Source organism: Pogona vitticeps, chromosome 9, assembly GCF_051106095.1.
Source record: "Pogona vitticeps strain Pit_001003342236 chromosome 9, PviZW2.1, whole genome shotgun sequence".
Classification (NCBI taxonomy): domain Eukaryota; kingdom Metazoa; phylum Chordata; class Lepidosauria; order Squamata; family Agamidae; genus Pogona; species Pogona vitticeps.
The window spans coordinates 28,094,927-28,112,616 of record NC_135791.1 but is presented as its reverse complement, the minus strand read 5'-3'; the positions used below and the strand labels follow the sequence as shown (position 1 = coordinate 28,112,616).

General features: G+C 46.2%; 2 long non-coding RNA genes across 7 annotated transcripts; one reads left to right on the top strand and one right to left on the bottom strand.

The window, feature by feature from the left end:
* Positions 1-4,321: 4,321 nt before the first annotated feature.
* On the top strand, positions 4,322-11,996 carry LOC144584221 (uncharacterized). Of its 5 annotated transcripts, none has more exons than XR_013538340.1 (4): positions 4,366-4,442; positions 7,413-7,580; positions 8,442-8,601; positions 10,955-11,996. It is a non-coding gene; the product is annotated as an uncharacterized LOC144584221 (long non-coding RNA). The 5 variants fall into 5 exon arrangements; XR_013538341.1 differs by lacking the exon at positions 4,366-4,442 and adding an exon at positions 4,477-4,491; XR_013538338.1 differs by lacking the exon at positions 4,366-4,442 and adding an exon at positions 4,840-6,251 and having other exon boundaries at positions 7,020-7,580.
* On the bottom strand, positions 9,922-16,394 carry LOC144584220 (uncharacterized). 2 transcript variants are annotated; one of them, XR_013538335.1, is made up of 4 exons: positions 16,312-16,394; positions 15,293-15,396; positions 14,868-15,021; positions 9,922-10,708 (listed from the first exon to the last, which is right to left on the bottom strand). It is a non-coding gene; the product is annotated as an uncharacterized LOC144584220 (long non-coding RNA). The 2 variants fall into 2 exon arrangements; XR_013538336.1 differs by lacking the exon at positions 9,922-10,708 and having other exon boundaries at positions 14,864-15,021.
* Positions 16,395-17,690: the final 1,296 nt, after the last annotated feature.

Genomic DNA, 17,690 nt, shown 5'->3' with positions numbered 1-17,690 from the left:
TAACCCTAACCCTAACCCTAACCCTAACCCTAACCCTAACCCTAACCCTAACCCTAACCCTAACCCTAACCCTAACCCTAACCCTAACCCTAACCCTAACCCTAACCCTAACCCTAACCCTAACCCTAACCCTAACCCTAACCCTAACCCTAACCCTAACCCTAACCCTAACCCTAACCCTAACCCTAACCCTAACCCTAACCCTAACCCTAACCCTAACCCTAACCCTAACCCTAACCCTAACCCTAACCCTAACCCTAACCCTAACCCTAACCCTAACCCTAACCCTAACCCTAACCCTAACCCTAACCCTAACCCTAACCCTAACCCTAACCCTAACCCTAACCCTAACCCTAACCCTAACCCTAACCCTAACCCTAACCCTAACCCTAACCCTAACCCTAACCCTAACCCTAACCCTAACCCTAACCCTAACCCTAACCCTAACCCTAACCCTAACCCTAACCCTAACCCTAACCCTAACCCTAACCCTAACCCTAACCCTAACCCTAACCCTAACCCTAACCCTAACCCTAACCCTAACCCTAACCCTAACCCTAACCCTAACCCTAACCCTAACCCTAACCCTAACCCTAACCCTAACCCTAACCCTAACCCTAACCCTAACCCTAACCCTAACCCTAACCCTAACCCTAACCCTAACCCTAACCCTAACCCTAACCCTAACCCCCTAACCCCCTAACCCCCTAACCCCCTAACCCCCTAACCCCCTAACCCCCAAACCCTAACCCTAACCCGAACCCGAACCCGAACCCGAACCCGAACCCGAACCCGGACCCGGACCCGGACCCGGACCCGGACCCGGACCCGAAACCGAAACCGAAACCGAAACCGAACCCTAACCCTAACCCGAACCCTAACCCGAAACCGAAACCGAAACCGAAACCGAAACCGAAACCGAAACCGAACCCGAAACCGGACCCTGACCCGAAACCGAAACCGAAACCGAAACCGAAACCGAAACCGAAACCGAACCCGAAACCGAAACCGAAACCGAACCCTAACCCTAACCCGAAACCGAAACCGAAACCCGAAACCCGAAACCCAAAACCCGAAACCCAAAACCCGAAACCCAAAACCCAAAACCCAAAACCAAAACCAAAACCCGAAGCCGGAACCCGAAACCCTAACCCTAATCCCGAAACCTAATCTCAAAACCTATTCCTGAAACCGAAACCGAAACCGAAACCGAAACCTATTCCCGAAACCGAGACCGATCCCGAAACCAAAACCGAAACCGAAACCACAACAAAAACCACAACCGAACCCTAATACCGAAACCACAACCGAAAGCACAACCGAAACCACAACCGAAACCGAAAACACAACCAAAACCACAACAAAAACCACAACCGAACCCTAATCCCAAAACCGAAACCGAAACCGAACCCGAACCCTAATTTCCATAATTTCCATAATTTCCCTAATTCCCCTAATTCCCCTAACCCTAATTTCCCTAACCCTAACCCGCTTGCGTTCACCCTAGAGGCAGGCAGTACATCACGGCCTCTCCCAATTTGAAGAGACCCTTGTCCAGCAGGCTGAGGCAAAGAGGAAGTCACAAAGGAAGCAAAACCAGGGAGCTGGACAGGGGACAGATTGGATTTGTCTTCAGTGTGGAAGAGATTGCAACTCTCCAATTGGCCTCCTCAGCCACACTAGTCCTGCATTCCAAGTCCTCCATACAGAGCACACTACCATAGTCTTTCGAGACTGAAGGATGCCTACACAACCCTCTTGGTGGCACTGTGGGCTAAACCACAGAAGCCTCTGTGCTGTAAGGTCTATAGATCTGCAGCTGTAAGGTCACATCCATGCGACGGAGTGAGCTCCCGTCGATTGTCCCAGCTCCTGCCAACCTAGCAGTTCGAAAGCATACAAATGCAAGTAAATATGTAGGGACCACCTCGGTAGGAAGGTAACAGCGTTCCATGTCTAAGTCGCACTGGCCATGTGGCCACGGAAGATTGTCTTTGGAGAAAACGCTGGCTCCGTGGCTTGAAAACAGGGATAAGCACCGCCTCTAAAGTTGAACACGACTGGACAAAAATTGTCAACAAGAACCTTTACCTTTAACCCTAAGGGTCAGGGTTAGGGTTAAAGGTAAAGGTTCCCGTTGACAATTTTTGTCCAGTCGTGTTCAACTTTAGGGTTACGGCACAGTAAGAGCAGGGGGAGGGGTGGAGCAGAGGGTGGGGCAGAGGAGAGGGTGGTGCAGGGGAGAGGGCGGAGTGGAGGAGAGGGCGGAGCGGAGCAGGGGGGAGGGGCAGATTTTTGGGAGGCGCAGACTTGCACCTGCTTCGCAGAGGGCAGGGCGGAGCCGAGGGAGGGGCAGATTTTTGCGAGGTGTGGGTTCGCCCTTGCTTCGCCGAGGGCAGGGCGGAGGAGAAGGTGGGGCGGGGCGGAGCCGCGGGAGGGGCAGATTTTTTGGCGGCGCGGGCTCGCGCGCCGCGCCGCGCGCGAGCCCGCGCCGCCAAAAAATCTGCCCCTCCCGCGGCTCCGCCCCGCCCCACCTTCTCCTCCGCCCTGCCCTCGGCTCCGCCCTCTGCTCCGCCTCCCCTCCTGCTCCACCCCCCCCTACTCTGTCCCCTCCCTACTCTGCCCCCCTCAGCTCCACCCCCCCTCCTGCTCCACCCCCCCACTCTGTCCCCTCCCTTCTCTACCCCCCTCAGCTCCACCCCGTCCCTACTCCGCCCCCTCTGCTCCACCCCTCCTACTCTGCCCCTCCCCTCTACTCTGCCCCTCCCTTCTACTGTGCCCCTCCTCCCACTCACTTAGCTGCCATCCACCTCTACAGCACCTAACCTACAGCTCTCTCCTTATAACATTACTACAACCTGATTGCTATTTAAAACCCCCAATCCTGCAGCCTTCTAGGTCACAGTGGCCTCAAAAAATTCCATCGCGCCTTCTATTGCGGTCTCTTCACACTTCTTTTTCGTCTTCCACTCCATTTACCACCCCAACTCTCCCCTCCAATTCTTATTTTTACACCAAGCTTGAAAAACATTGCTATAAAACCTCCACGATGCATTATGGGACCCTTTTACGCAGATCACGCATTTAAACCCTTCAAAACTCTACTCTTGCAGCTCACGTTCAGTTCAACAAAATACAACTTCCTTTCTTTTTCTTACGCTTTCACTTTTAGCCCTTTTACACTCTTTTTCCCATAACGACTCTCCCCTACCATTCTTCTCTTTACATAAAGCTTTCAATCCTTTCTACAAACCCTCCTCCGTGCGTTCCACAAATGTGCTCGCCAAAACCACATTTCAAACGATTAAACCACACGAACAAAGACAAACCGAATTTATTCACATCTCTCTCAACTCCAAAAATACACCTTGCGCTACTTTAACCCGAACCCTACTTTAAACGCTCGTTTCTCACCACGCTCCCACAATGCATTGCACACCCCTTACGCCGATTTTTTTAAACATTGCTCTTCACATACAGACTCCGGACCGCGCTTGGGATGGCGCTAATTAATACAAAAGGAACCAGAACTGTAAACCCTAAAGAACACAAACCCACATGCTATTTATACCAATCGCTGTGACCTCAAAGAATGCACCTTACAGAGCTTTAAATACCTCACTTCCAAATCACCGTCCCGTAATTCAGTGACAACTTCTTAGATTTTTTTAAACATTTCTTTTCAAATAAGAATTCGAACGCACAATTACGAGGGCACAAATAAGTAAACCCTAACGAACAAAAACCCACATGCAATTTACTCAAATCAAAGCCACCTACAAGATTTCAGTTTTCAGTCATTTAAATACCGCACCTCCGCAATGCCCTTTAACAATGCAACACGGACCCCTTTTCCTTTCAAAACCTTTCAAATTTTCAAAAACCTTTCCCAGGAGAGGTAAAACACTCAAACGCTCCCCCTTCACTTGATTCGTACAAAGAGGTGCACCTCCCCAACGGAACCCTAGACACTCTTAACCTCTTCTCTCTTTTGCTTAACCAACGAAAGAAACAAAAACCACCTCTGGCACGGCACAGTCCCTTCATTAGTACCTCGAAGGCTTCCCCGCATAGAACTCAACCCCCCCCCCAGCCCCCGCACGAGAACGACCCCGACTTCCTTTCGCATGGGAACCTGAAGTCGAAACACCCCTCAAGCGGCATTTCTCTCACTTTCCGCAGCACCGCCTCCTCCCGAATTTTTTTAAAGCCCATTGGTTGAATTCAATCCACTGCCCGATACGCCCCCCAATTGACTGGGCCGTCTCGTGACGTAGAGCCCCTCACCTCGCGCGTTTCCTATATAAACTAAACGGGAGGGGTGGGGTTTGCTGGCTGGCCGCTGTGTCGTCAACCTGTGGAGACCGGCGGCGGCGGTGGCGGCGGCTGCTGCTCTTCCTGCTTCTTCTTCGCTTGCTCCACAAGTTCGTTTCGGATTCCAGGTAGCCAAGCCTGACCAAGAAGGCCTTTTTCTTCAGATCAACGTTCAAAGTTTGTTGGGGGGGGTGATAAATTGGGTGTTCAGCGGGGCGGGGGGTGTTTCCATCTGACGAGCCCCTAGAAAAGGTTTGATCCACCTTGGCAGCCTTTTCTACACAAAGTCAAGTCGTTTATTACCTTCCTTTTTAGTTGCCTGCGGTTGTTTGGAAATCTAGGCTCTCTCTGATAAAACTTATAGTCGGGGACCTGTGTTACTCTACTGCAATCCCCCCCCCCCCCCGAGGGTCTCATCTACTGTCTGCCAGCCCGACCCCATCAAATAGCCAAACAACCTCTTTTTAATGGATCTTGTGCTGTCCAGAGGTTTCGGCTCAGTAATTTCAAGGACTTAATGGTCTATTAAGCTGCAGCTTCATTTTAAATATTTCCTCTTCCATGATGACAGGCTGCTAGAATGACTCGACCGCAAAATGAAATGAACCTGCAACAAAATGAATATGTATTTCTGAATAAAAATAGTGCTGCCTAAAAATACTGTCCTCCTATTTTGGCTTCTCGGATGAAACATCAGGCACTGGTCAATCTTAGTTTTCTTCAACTGGGGTGTCCAAATCTACTAAATAAATCGGGAACTTGGAATTTCTAATTTGGCCATTGTAAGTGTGTGTGCGTTAAAAAAAAAAAACACCAGACAAAACAACAACTTATACAACGTTGGGTTTATTTCAGGGAATCGAATGTTGCCTAAGGAATGTTCTTTCCCCCCAAAACCTCTTTCAGGGGGTGTGACAAAAACAAAACAAAACAAAAAAAAGAAGACATTCCCAAACAGGAAAATAAAGCAGTGGGTTTGTCTCTTCTAGGCATGTACTTAATAAACAAAAACTGGCAGCCACCCCTGCCTGTATGTTCTGGATTGAAAAATTCTATGCAAGAAACAACGCCTAGGTTTCAAAGTGAATGATACCAATTTTCATCCAACAGCAGAATGTTTAATGCAATGCTCTTGCTTAATTCAATGTTACTCCTCTCGGTGGGTATTTGAACCCAGGCTTGCTGATTTATTAACGTGCTCTCTCTACTACAGCAAACGGGGTATTTTTGTTAACAATAATCATGATAGGAATAACGATGTTATACAATTTTTGGAATTAATGACTGGTTTTAACTTTTAAATATTGTCTTTTAATCCTGTGAGTCCCCTTGGGTCCTGTTTTTAGCAGGAAAACAGGGTTGAAAAACTTTAAATGAATAAAATCTACACCGTGGTCTAAGTTGCAGGGCTATTTGTCAGGGTCTCTAGATGAAGCGGATTTGTAGGAAGCGATCCGGTGAGACTAAATATTTTACTTTGCCTTAACGGGAGCATCGGAGACACGAGGAGGAGGCCCTTGCAGCTTCATGGAACCACTGAAACCTCTATGAACGTGTGGAAGAGGAGCTTCCGTTTTCTCTATTAGTATTAGTGTTCTTATGCTTTATTTTCTTGTTCCCTGCCAAAAGAGAAAGAAACAAAATGCAAAGGAATGCTTTTCATGTTAATGTGCTTCTTAATGTTACTACGGCAAGCTTAGTTTTTTCTTTATAGGATGACAAGACGAAGGAAATCCCTTCGTGGACTTTTCTTCAAGGATGCTTTGGTATCTCTTCCTATATAGAGGAAGGTGTAGGCCTTCTATAGCTGTCTTTTCGGCAGGGGAGTTGGTGAACGAGATTTAATTCTGTATTTTTCTTTATAGGATGATGGGGTGAAGGAAATCCCTTCATAGACTTTCCTTCAGAGGCTAACCAAAACAGACAGGATACACTCTGCAAGCACTCAGGGATCTTCACTTGGAGACAATTGCTCATCATACATGAGAGTGGTCGTAAGACCAGATAGGCGAGATATAAAATAAATACACCCCTGCCTGTACCCTTGGATCAGCGTTGCTTCTGAAGGAGCCCGGGAGTCTGGCCTTCCGTGGCGGTGGGAGTTAATCATATATGGGCAGTGTATCATAAGGAGCCACTGTAGGCTCAAGAAGTACCCATTATTGTAGCTTAGTAATCAATCTAGATTGACTAACACAGTGGTTCTTAACCTTTGTTACTCAGGTGTTTTTGAACTGCAACTCCCAGAAACCTCAGTCAGTAGACCTGATGGTGAAGGCTTCTGGGACTTGCGGTCCAAAAACATCCGAGTAACAAAGGTTAAGAACCAAGAGCACAATGCTTAATTTAATGCTCTGTGATGTTTCTCAACGAGGATTTCAGCCCGGACTTCCTGATTTCTTAACGTACTCTCTCCACTACACAAAACTGGATGTTTTCGTTAGGAATAATCAGGATAGGAATAACGATGTTATACAAATTTTTGGGTTGATTGCTGATTTTAACTTATAAATATTGTCTTTTAATGCTGTGAGTCACCTTGGGTCCTGTTTTCAGCAAGAACACAGGGTAGAAAAACTTCAAATGAATAAAATCTACACGGTCGTCTTAGAACTCATAAGTTGGAGGGCTGTTTGTCGGGTTCTCTAGACTAAGCGGATTTGTAAGACGCGATCCGGTGATACTAGTTTACTTTCCCTTAGTAGGAGCGTCGGAGACGTCGAGAGGAGGTGCTTGCGCCTTCGTAGAGTGGCCGAAACGTCTTCTATAAACGTGTGGAATAGGAGCTTCCGTTTTCTCTATTAGTATCGATAAAGGAACATGTGCTGTGGTGGTTTCTTTTTCTTAATACCTGCCAGAAGAGAAAGAAACAAAATGTAAACTAATGCTTTTGATGTTAATGTGCTTCTTAACGTTAATGTGCCAGGATTAGTTTCTTCTTTGTACGATGACGGGACGAAGGAAATCCCTTCGTGGGCTTTCCTTCAAGGATGCTTTCGTGTCTCTTCCTATATAGAGGAACGTGTAAGCAATCTACAGCTGTCTTTTTAGGATGGGGATTCTGTACAGGACATTTGATTCTGTATTATTCTTTATAGGATGATGGGGAAAAGGAAATCCCTTCAGGGGTTATTTTGGCTATCTTCCTATGGAGATCCATAAACAGACGGGTCACATGGAGGCAATTGCTCATCCTACATCCCACGCCTCTGGCCTTGCGTTGGCGTTGCTTCTGAAGAAGACCAGCAGTCTAGCCTTCTGTGCAGGTGGAGTGGGGGTGGGACTTAAGCCCATAGGGGTAGTTTATCATAAGGAGTGATTGTGGGCTCAAGAAGTACCCTTTGTTGTAGCTTAATAATCAATCCAGATTGGGTAACGGGCTCCAACTGGTCGCGTCGATAGAAAGTGTCAAGATACTTCCGCAGGACTAAAACGTGGTGGCTGGATTGCAGACTGTGGTTCCTGATAGGGATCGCCTCACCCTCGTGTTATGGCAGCTCCGCAGGCTGCTGATCGGTTTCTGGGCTCAATTTAAACAGCTGGTTTTGACCTATAAAGCCCTTTCTCTTCAGGCAACTCTTCCCGGAGTGTCTGCCTACCTAAGTGTGGTTTTTAGGTGGATTTTCATGCATTATACCTATGACTGGATGTTTACTACTACTTGTGTTTTGCTTTATTCAGAGTGATTTTACTTTGTTCGTTTATAATATTCACATACTGCTTTTACCTTTAATATAATATTTGGTTGATGGAAGGTGCCTCTCTGTATTCATTGGTCCTAACTTTAAATATGGCCTTTTAATGATGTAAACCGCTGTTGGATAGTCCTTGTTTCTGCTTTTAACTATTGTCTTTCAACAATGTAAGAGGCCTCTTTAAGGAGAAAGGCGGGCTAAAAGTATTTTAGATAAAATGAATAAATAAATAATAGTGTCTTGGAAACCTGAATTTCAGGATATTTTTTCCCACCTCTGCCCCTGGCTGTCAACTTTGTGTGACATCCTCTCGGTAAATGAACGTGACCTTACTCTGTTGGCGTTGCCCTGCATCGCAACCCGTTGCTGTCCAATTAGCGCTAGTTTGTTACAGTCGTTCAAATATTATTTTTTTTCTAACTTTCATTGAAGGAAAATGGAGAAAACTGCAGCTCCATATGGAACCTCCATCCTTATGAGAGCCTCGTGGTGGACTGGTTAAAATGCTGTACTGCAGCCAAAACTGCTCACGACCTGGGGTTCGATCCCAGGTAGCCGGCTCAAGGTTGGCTCAGACTTCTATCCTTCTGAGGTTGGTAGAATGAGTACCCAGCTTGCTGGGTGGGGGCAATGTGTAGCCTGCATAATTAACTTGTAAATCACCCTGAGAGTGCTTGAAGCACTATGGGGCGGTATAGAAGCAGCACACTTTCCTTTTCTTTTCTTTTTTCCTTTTCTTTTCTTTTTTCTTTCTTTCTTTCTTTCTTTCTTTCTTTCTTTCTTTCTTTTCTTTTCTTTTTTTGCTTTCTATTTTTCGCTTACTGTGCCTGGGTCTTTTTTAACAGCTTGGTACTCTTGATCCTCTTATGGAAAAACTGGTCCTCCCCGCCTCACCTCCACCCATGGGAATTTCGGTGGGGAAAGCCTGAAGAATAGGGCTCCCCCTCCTTGGAAGTCATCCAGGAGTCCCCCAACAAATGCCTAAAGGGGAAACTTGTGATCTTAAAAGCAGCACAGGTTCTTGACTCCTGAAATGGATCTCAGTCCACAAGAACTAACTCTACCCTTTACAAGGACACCAAATCTTTGGTTTTGGCTGTGAAAAAACAAACCCGGTAACCTGACATGATGCTTTGCGAGCATCTTGCTCCTGGTACGCTGCATCTCTTCCCTGAAAGGAGAAGTGTTCTCCGTGCTGTCCTTGTCCAAGCAGGTGGAGACCTGTCTCTTCAGGCAGGCTTTTCCTCAATGAATAGTGTTCAGCGGGGTGGGGGGGTTATTTCCATCTGACGAGCCCCTAAAAAAGTTTGAGCCACTTTGGCAGCCTTTTCTACGCAAAGTCAAGTCGTTTATTACCTCTTTTTTTAGCCGCCTCCGGTAGGTTGGAAATCTTCACTCTCTCTGATAAAACCTCTCGTGGGGGACCTGTGTTACTCTACTGCAATCCAGTGGTTGCTCAGGAGGGTCTAATCTACTGTCTCCCCACCCGACCCCTATCAAATAGCCAAACACCCCCCTTTTTAATGTATCTTGTGCTCTGCAGAGGTTTCGGCTCAGTAATTTGCAGGGGTTAATGTTTTCCTCTTCTTGCCTATGTGTTGCTGAGAGTGTTAAGCAGCGTCTTCGCTTCAAAGATTTCCTCTTGAATGATGACAGGCTGCTAAAATGACTCAACTGCAAAATGAAATGAACATATTGTACAACAAACTGAATATGCATTGGTGAATGAAAATAGTGCTGCCTAAAAATACTGTCCTCCTATTTTGGCTTCTCGGATGAAACATCAGGCACTGGTCAATCTTAGTTTTCTTCAACTTGGGTTTCCAAATCTACTAAATAAATCAGGAACTTGGAATTTCTAATTTGGCCATTCTAAGTGTGCGTTAAAAAACACACCAGACAAAACAACGACTTATGCAACGTTGGCTTTATTTCAGAGAATCGAATGTTGCCTAAGGTATGTTCTTTCCCCCCAAAACCTCTTTCAGTGGGTGTGGCAAAAACAAACAAAAAAATAGAAGACATTCCCAAACAGGAAAATAAAGCAGTGGGTTTGTCTGTTCTAGGCATGTACCTAATAAACAAAAACTGGCAGCCACCCCTGCCTGTGTGTTCTGGGTGGAAAAATTCTATGCAAGAAACAACGCCTAGGTTTCAAAGTGAATGATACCAATTTTCATCCAACAGCAGAATGTTTAATACAATGCTCTTGTTTAATTCAATGTTACTCCTCTCGGTGGGTATTTGAACCCAGGCTTGCTGATTTATTAACGCGCTCTCTCTACTACAGCAAACGGGGTATTTTTGTTAGCAATAATCATGATAGGAATAACAATGTTCTACAAATTTTTGGGTTAATGACTGATTTTAACTTTTAAATATTGTCTTTTAATGCTGTGAGTCGCCTTGGGTCCTGTTTTTAGCAGGAAGACAGGGTAGAAAAACGTCAAATGAATAAAATCTTCATCGTCGTCTAAGTTGGAGGGCTATTTGTCAGGTTCTATGGATGAAGCGGATTTGTAGGAAGCGATCCGGTGAGACTAAATATTTTACTTTGCCTTAACGGGAGCATCGGAGACATGAGGAGGAGGTGCTTGCAGCTTCGTGGAGCCACTGAAAGTTCTTCTATGAACGTGTGGACGAGGAGCTTCCGTTTTCTCTATTAGTATTAGTGTTCTTATGCTTTATTTTCTTGTTCCCTGCCAAAAGAGAAAGAAACAAAATGCAAAGGAATGCTTTTCATGTTAATGTGCTTCTTAACATTAATATGGCAAGCTTAGTTTTTTCTTTATTGGATGACAGGATGAAGGAAATCCCTTTGTGGGCTTTTCTTCAAGGATGCTTTGGTGTCTCTTCCTATATAGAGGAAGGTGTAAGCGTTCTATAGCTGTCTTTTCGGCAGGGGAGTTGGTGCACGAGATTTAATTCTGTATTTTTCTTTATAGGATGACGGGATGAAGGAAATCCCTTCATAGACTTTCCTTCAGAGGCTATCCAAAACAGACAGGATACACTCTGCAAGTACTCACTCATCTTCACTTGGAGACAGTTGCTCATCATACATGAAAGTGGTCGTGAGACCAGATAGGCGGGATATAAAATAAATAAATACACCCCTACCTCTAACCTTGGATCAGCGTTGCTTCTGAAAGAGCCCAGGATTCTGGCCTTCCGTGGGGGTGGGGTGCGGGATAATCGTATACGGGCAGTGTATCATAAGGAGCCACTGTAGGCTCAAGAAGTACCCATTATTGTAGCTTAGTAATCAATCTAGATTGGCTAACACAGTGGTTCTTAACCTTGGTTACTCAGGTGTTTTTGAACTGCAACTCCCAGAAACCTCAGCCACCAGAGCTGATGGTGAAGGCTTCTGGGAGTTGTAGTACAAAAACATCCAAGTAACAAAGGTTAAGAACCAGTGGGCTAACAGGCTCCATGTGGTCCCGTAGATGGAAAGTGTCACGACGCTTCCGCAGGACTCAAACGCGGCGGCCGGATTGCGGACTATGGGTCGTCATACTGATCGCGCCGCCCCTGTATTACGGCAGCTCCGCAGGCTGCCGATTGTTTCGGGGCTCAATTTAAACAGCTGGTTTTGACCTATAAAGCCCTTTCTCTTCAGGCAAATCTTCCCGGACTGTCTGGCTACCTAAGTGTGGTTTTTAGGTGGATTTTCATACATTATACCTATGACTGGATGTTTAGTACTACTTGTGTTTTGCTTTATTCAGATTGATTTTAGTTTGTTTATAACATTCATATATTGTTTTTACCTTTAATATAATGTTTGGTTGATGTAAGGTGCCTCTCTGTATTCATTGGTCCTAAATTCAAATATGGCCTTTTAATGATGTAAACCACTGTTGGATAGTCCTTGTTTCTTCTTTAACTATTGTCTTTTAACAATGTAAGTGGCCTCTTTAAGGAGAAAGGGGGGCTAAAAGTATTTTAGATAAAATGAATAAATAAATAATAGTGTCTTGGAAACCTGAGTTTCAGGATATTTTTTCCCACCTCTGCCCCTGGCTGTCAACTTTGTGCGACATCCTCTCGGTAAATGAACGTGACCTTACTGTGTTGGCGTTACCCTGCATCACCACCCGTTGCTGCCTATTTAGCGCTAGTTTGTCACAGACGTTCAAATATTATTTTTTTCTAACTTTGATTGAAGGAAAATGGAGAAAACTCCAGTTCCATATGGAACCTCCATCCTTATGAGAGCCACGTGGCGCACTGGTTGGAGCAAATGAACTATGAAACTCTGCGATCTCATGGACACAACGACACCTGCTTAAGAGGGGAAAAATACAGTTATTCCAAATGACAAGTACAAGTGCCTGTAAAAAGGGGGAGAAAACCAGGGGGCAGCGGGTGGAATTAAAAGCAGTAGAAATGAGCCACAACCCAAGGTGCCCTTGATGCTGGGAAGAAAAAGATGGCTCCCTCGCCTCTCCAGGGTGAAATAATAAAATCGCAACACAAACAAAAAGCCCAGAGTGGCCTTGGCTGCCAGATGGGCATTATATAAATCAAATAAATATATAATTAAATAAGTAATTAAATTAAAATATATAAAAGAAGGAAGCATGAAGAACTTCAAGTCATTTAATGTGAGGGCCAGAACTACCAGGATGAGTCCTGCCCTGCATTTCCCATGCGGTTTGGAAGCAGAAGGAGGGAGGGAGGGAGGGAGGGACCGAAATCCATCCAGACCCGCTTTAATCCTTTCCTTCAGGGCCAGCCTCATGGGGAGGAGACCAACCGTTACTCTGCACATGCCCAGAGACTTGGTGACTTTTCCCACCTTCGATCAGATTCATCTCCTAAAGGACTACAAAGCCCATCATGGGGTGGGGGAGAAGGGTCCCAGCAGTCACCCCACCCTCCCCCACGGCCCTCCTTACCCAGCCGCCGTCCCCGGTCGGAGCGGGGCAGCGTTCAGCGCAGGCCGGGTCTGCCACCGGCCTTGCAGCCGGAACAGCCTCTGGGTGCCGCAGGGGCAGGCCGGACAAATAATGGGGAGACCTGCCCTCTGATTTCCATTGGCTGGGAGCGGCTCCATGGCGACGCGACAGGAAGAGGCCGGACCAGAGGACCTGCCCTGTGAGTTCTGAAGGCTAGAACGTCAGCATGAAAGGCCCTCTGAGACCAAGCGTGCTAGACGGTGACTCTACTCCCTTGGCCGGCCACTTCTCAGCTCCCTCTGCTGGCAGCCTCATGCCGGAGGACCCTAGCCATTTCAACCCCCCCCCCCCCAGGCTTCCCGGCTGGGGGAATTAAAAGCGCGGCTCCTAAACGGCTCCTGCTCCATGGGGGGGGGCATATCCTGAGAGGGACCTAGGAGGAGGAGGAGGAGGAGGAGGAGGTGGAGGTGGAGGAAGAAAAGGAAGGGCGCCTCGCTCTCCCAGGGACTGGGGAGGAGGAAACCTCCTCGTGTCTTTTTTCCCTGGTTCGTCTCCCAACGTTCAAGAGGACGACTGCAATTCAATGAACTTTCGGTGCTTGTCTATTTCACCTGCTTTTTATTAGTAACCCCCCTCCCCTTTTCTCCTTTATCAGCCACTTGTAAAGGTGGTTTTAGATATCTGTAATTTCTCATTTGAACTAAGCGTCCTTTCTTTAAATTAAAATATTTGTGTGCCTTAATAAGATTACTGCATGAAACAGTAATAAATAAATATAGTTATAAATGATTATTATTGTTGCAGTTATTGTTATTGTTCTTATTATTATTATTATTGCTTTTTGCCCTACTGTCCACGCTGTAACAGGTGGCAATTTATTTCTTTATTTCTTTATTCTATTTATACCCCGCCTATCTGGTCATTTCGACCACTCTAGGCGGCTGTTTAATTGGTACACTGTTTAATCGGAAAGCTACCAGATGTCTGCGCCTGGATCTTCTTTACCGTTGTCCACGCCCCGTAGCTGTGGGTCTTTATGATGGCAATTTTAATTGTATTTTAATCGTATTTGAATTGTATTTTAATCATTTTATATTTTATTGTATTGAATTTTAATTGTTGTAAGCCGCCCAGAGACCTTTGGGTAGAGTGGGAGGCATATAAATTAAATAAATAAATAAATAAATAAATAAATAAATAAATAAATAAATAAATAAATAAATAAATAAATAAAATAAAATAAAATAAAATAAAATAAAATAAAATAAAATAAAATAAAATAAAATAAGAGAAGAAACTCATGGTCCCAAAGCCGTTTCCTGAAGTCTAAAAAGTAACACTCGCGCTCACACAAAAGAGAATGCAGGTGGGGGGGAATGAGAATTTTCAGGTTTTATTGGCAACCCTTTTGCATATTCACCATTACCCATTACCCATGCAAGTTCAGATGTAAAACCTGCCGGCGATGAACGTATTTAAAGAAGACACTTTACTAGGATATTAAGAAACAGATGATTCCAATCCCCCTCCCCACCCTGCCTTGGTGGGCCCTTTCACTGTATTTTTTTGAGATTTAGAGAAGGGAGTGGGATCCTATAGTGCCACGACCGAGAGCGTAAGGGGGTCTGCCTCTCTTACAGATGGGCTGAGACTCATGGGAAGAATGCAGGGAAACGTGGGTGCGTTTGTTTTAAAGAACCCTAATAATGGATGACAGACTCCTCTGAAGCACTGCCGCCTGAGCTCTTCGAATAAATACAACAAAGGCAGAAAGCTGTCTGCTGGCAGCCTGAACAGGGAAAAAGAAAAGGCCTCCTCTGCCTGCCAGATCACGGCGTAGGGCGAGAGGGTCCTCCAACCTTCCTTCGGCCCTGCTCCACCCCCCCCCGTGCGCGCTGGAGGAGACAAGAACAATAAAAGCCAGAAGAAGAGTAATAATAAAATAATAACTTACATGAAACACAAAGAAGACCGTCACGGCACTCGGCCCCGAACTGCACTTTCTCTCGTCCTTGGCGGGAAAGAAGGGGAGATGGAAGTCCTCAGGAATCTCCACCTCGGCACTCGAACCCGAGCTGGGAGGGAGACTGGAGACAGCTCGCCATGTCCTGCAGGCGTAAAGGGCCGAGAGACATACGCACCTGTACACACATCTGCCTTAATCTTTTTTTGTTTTGGACCGGCCATCCTAACGGCAAGTTTGAAAACTGCAACTCTGTGCATGCCCAGGGGCGTTAAAATTACCCAGAGCGGTTTTTTAAATCGTTATTTCACACCTTTCTTCTCTGTTAACAACTACAAGGGCCGTCACGGGGCAGAGGGGCTCGTGACAGACCCGCATGGTATGCCTACCATCCCGCCGGCCCCCTGCACACTTACCCGCCGACCTTTCTGGATCCGGTCGTTCCTCGAGGTTGCAGGGTGGCGCGAACGAACGATGAAGCTCTGCATCCGCGTGAACGAGCTCACTGAAAGAACGACACCTGGTTCGGAAGGGAAAATCCAGTTATTCCAAATGACAAGTACAAGTGGCTGTGAAAAGGGGGAGAAAAGCGGGACCAGGGGGTGGAATTAAAAGCAGTAGAAATCAGCCGCAAACCCAGGTCCCCTTGATGGTGGGAAGAAAAAATCAGCTCCCTCTCCTCTCCAGGGTGGAATAATAAAATCACAACGCAAATAAACTGGCCAGAGAGGCCTTCGCTGACAGATGGGCGCCATATAAATCACATAAATCAATAAGCAAATAAATAAATAAATAACACACACACACAAGCACACATAAATACAGACATGCATGCACGCATACTTACATGCATACATAAAAAATAAATAAAAGAAACAACCATGAAGAACTTCAAATAATTTCATGCAGTGAAAAGTGAGGGAGACGACTGCAAGGCCGCAACGCAATCGCAACGCAAACAAACGGGCCAGAGAGGCCTTGGCTGCCAGATGGGTGCTATATAAATCGCAGAACAAACAAACAAACAAACAAACAAACAAACAAGCACATGCATCAATAAATACATGCGTGCATACTTACATACATAAAAAATAAATAAAAGAAACAACCATGAAACACTTCAAATATTTTAATGCAGTGAAAAGTGAGGGAGACGAGTACAAGGCCGAATCCCGCCCTGAATTTCCTATGGGGTTTGGAGGCAGAGGGAGGGAGCGAAATCCACCCAGACCCCCTTTAATCCTTTCCTTAAGGGCCAGCCTCGTGGGGAGGAGACCAATTGTAACTCTGCCCATGCCCCAAAACTTGAAAAATCCCGAAGACCGCCTTTCCCACCTTGGATCAGATTCATCTCCTGAAGGACTACAAAGCCCATCATGGGGTGGGGGAGAAGGGTCCCAGCAGTTACCCCACCCTCCCCCACGGGCCTCCTTACCCAGCCGCCGTCCCCGGTCGGAGCGGGGCAGCGTCCAGCGCAGGCTGGGTCTGCCACCGGCCATGCAGCCGGAACAGCCTCTGGGTGCCGCAGGGGCAGGCCAGACAAATAATGGGGAGACACGGTGGGGAAGGAAAAGCGTGACGCACCGGCCTTTAGCGTCCCAGGGTCGCCATGGCAACGGGACAGGAAGGGGCGGGCCCAGAGAACCTGCTCTCCGAGTGCAAAGGGCTAGAAGGTCCCCATGGCGACTTGCAGGAAGAGGCGGGCCCTGAGGACCTGCCCTCTGATTTCCATTGGCTGGGAGCGGCTCCATGGCGACGCGACAGGAAGAGGCGGGACCAGAGGACCTGCCCTGTGAGTTCTGAAGGCTAGAACGTCAGCATGAAAGGCCCTCTGAGTCCAAGCGTGCTAGACGGTGCCTCTACTCCCTTGGCCGGCCACTTCTCGGCTCCCTCTGCTGGCACCCTCATGCCGGAGGACCCTAGCCATTTCAACCCCCCCCCCCCAGGCTTCCCGGCTGGGGGAATTAAAAGCGCGGCTCCTAAACGGCTCCTGCTCGATGGGGGGGGGGGCATATCCTGAGAATGACCTAGGAGGAGGAGGACGAGGAGGAGGTGGTGGAGGAAGAAAAGGAAGGGCGCCTCGCTCTCCCAGGGACTGGGGAGGAGGAAACCTCCTCGTGTCTTTTTTTCCTGGTTCGTTTCCCAACGAGCAATTCAATGAACTTTCGGTGCTTGTCTATTTCACCTGCTTTTTATTAGTAACCCCCCTCCCCTTTTCTCCTTTATCAGCCACTCGTAAAGGTGGTTTTAGATATCTGTAATTTCTCATTTGAACTAAGCGTCCTTTCTTTAAATTAAAATATTTGTGTGCCTTAATAAGATTACTGCATGAAACGGTAATAAATAAATATAGTTATAAATGATTATTATTGTTGCAGTTATTGTTATTGTTCTTATTATTATTATTATTGCTTTTTGTCCTACTGTCCACGCTGTAACAGGTGGCAATTTATTTCTTTATTTCTTTATTCTATTTATACCCCGCCTATCTGGTCATTTCGACCACTCTAGGCGGCTGTTTAATTGGTACACTGTTTAATCGGAAAGCTACCAGATGTCTGCGCCTGGATCTTCTTTACTGTTGTCCACGCCCCGTAGCTGTGGGTCTTTATGATGGCAATTTTAATTGTATTTTAATCGTATTTGAATTGTATTTTAATCATTTTATATTTTATTGTATTGAATTTTAATTGTTGTAAGCCGCCCAGAGACCTTTGGGTAGAGTGGGAGGCATATAAATTGAATAAATAAATAAATAAATAAATAAATAAATAAATAAATAAATAAATAAAATAAAATAAAATAAAATAAAAT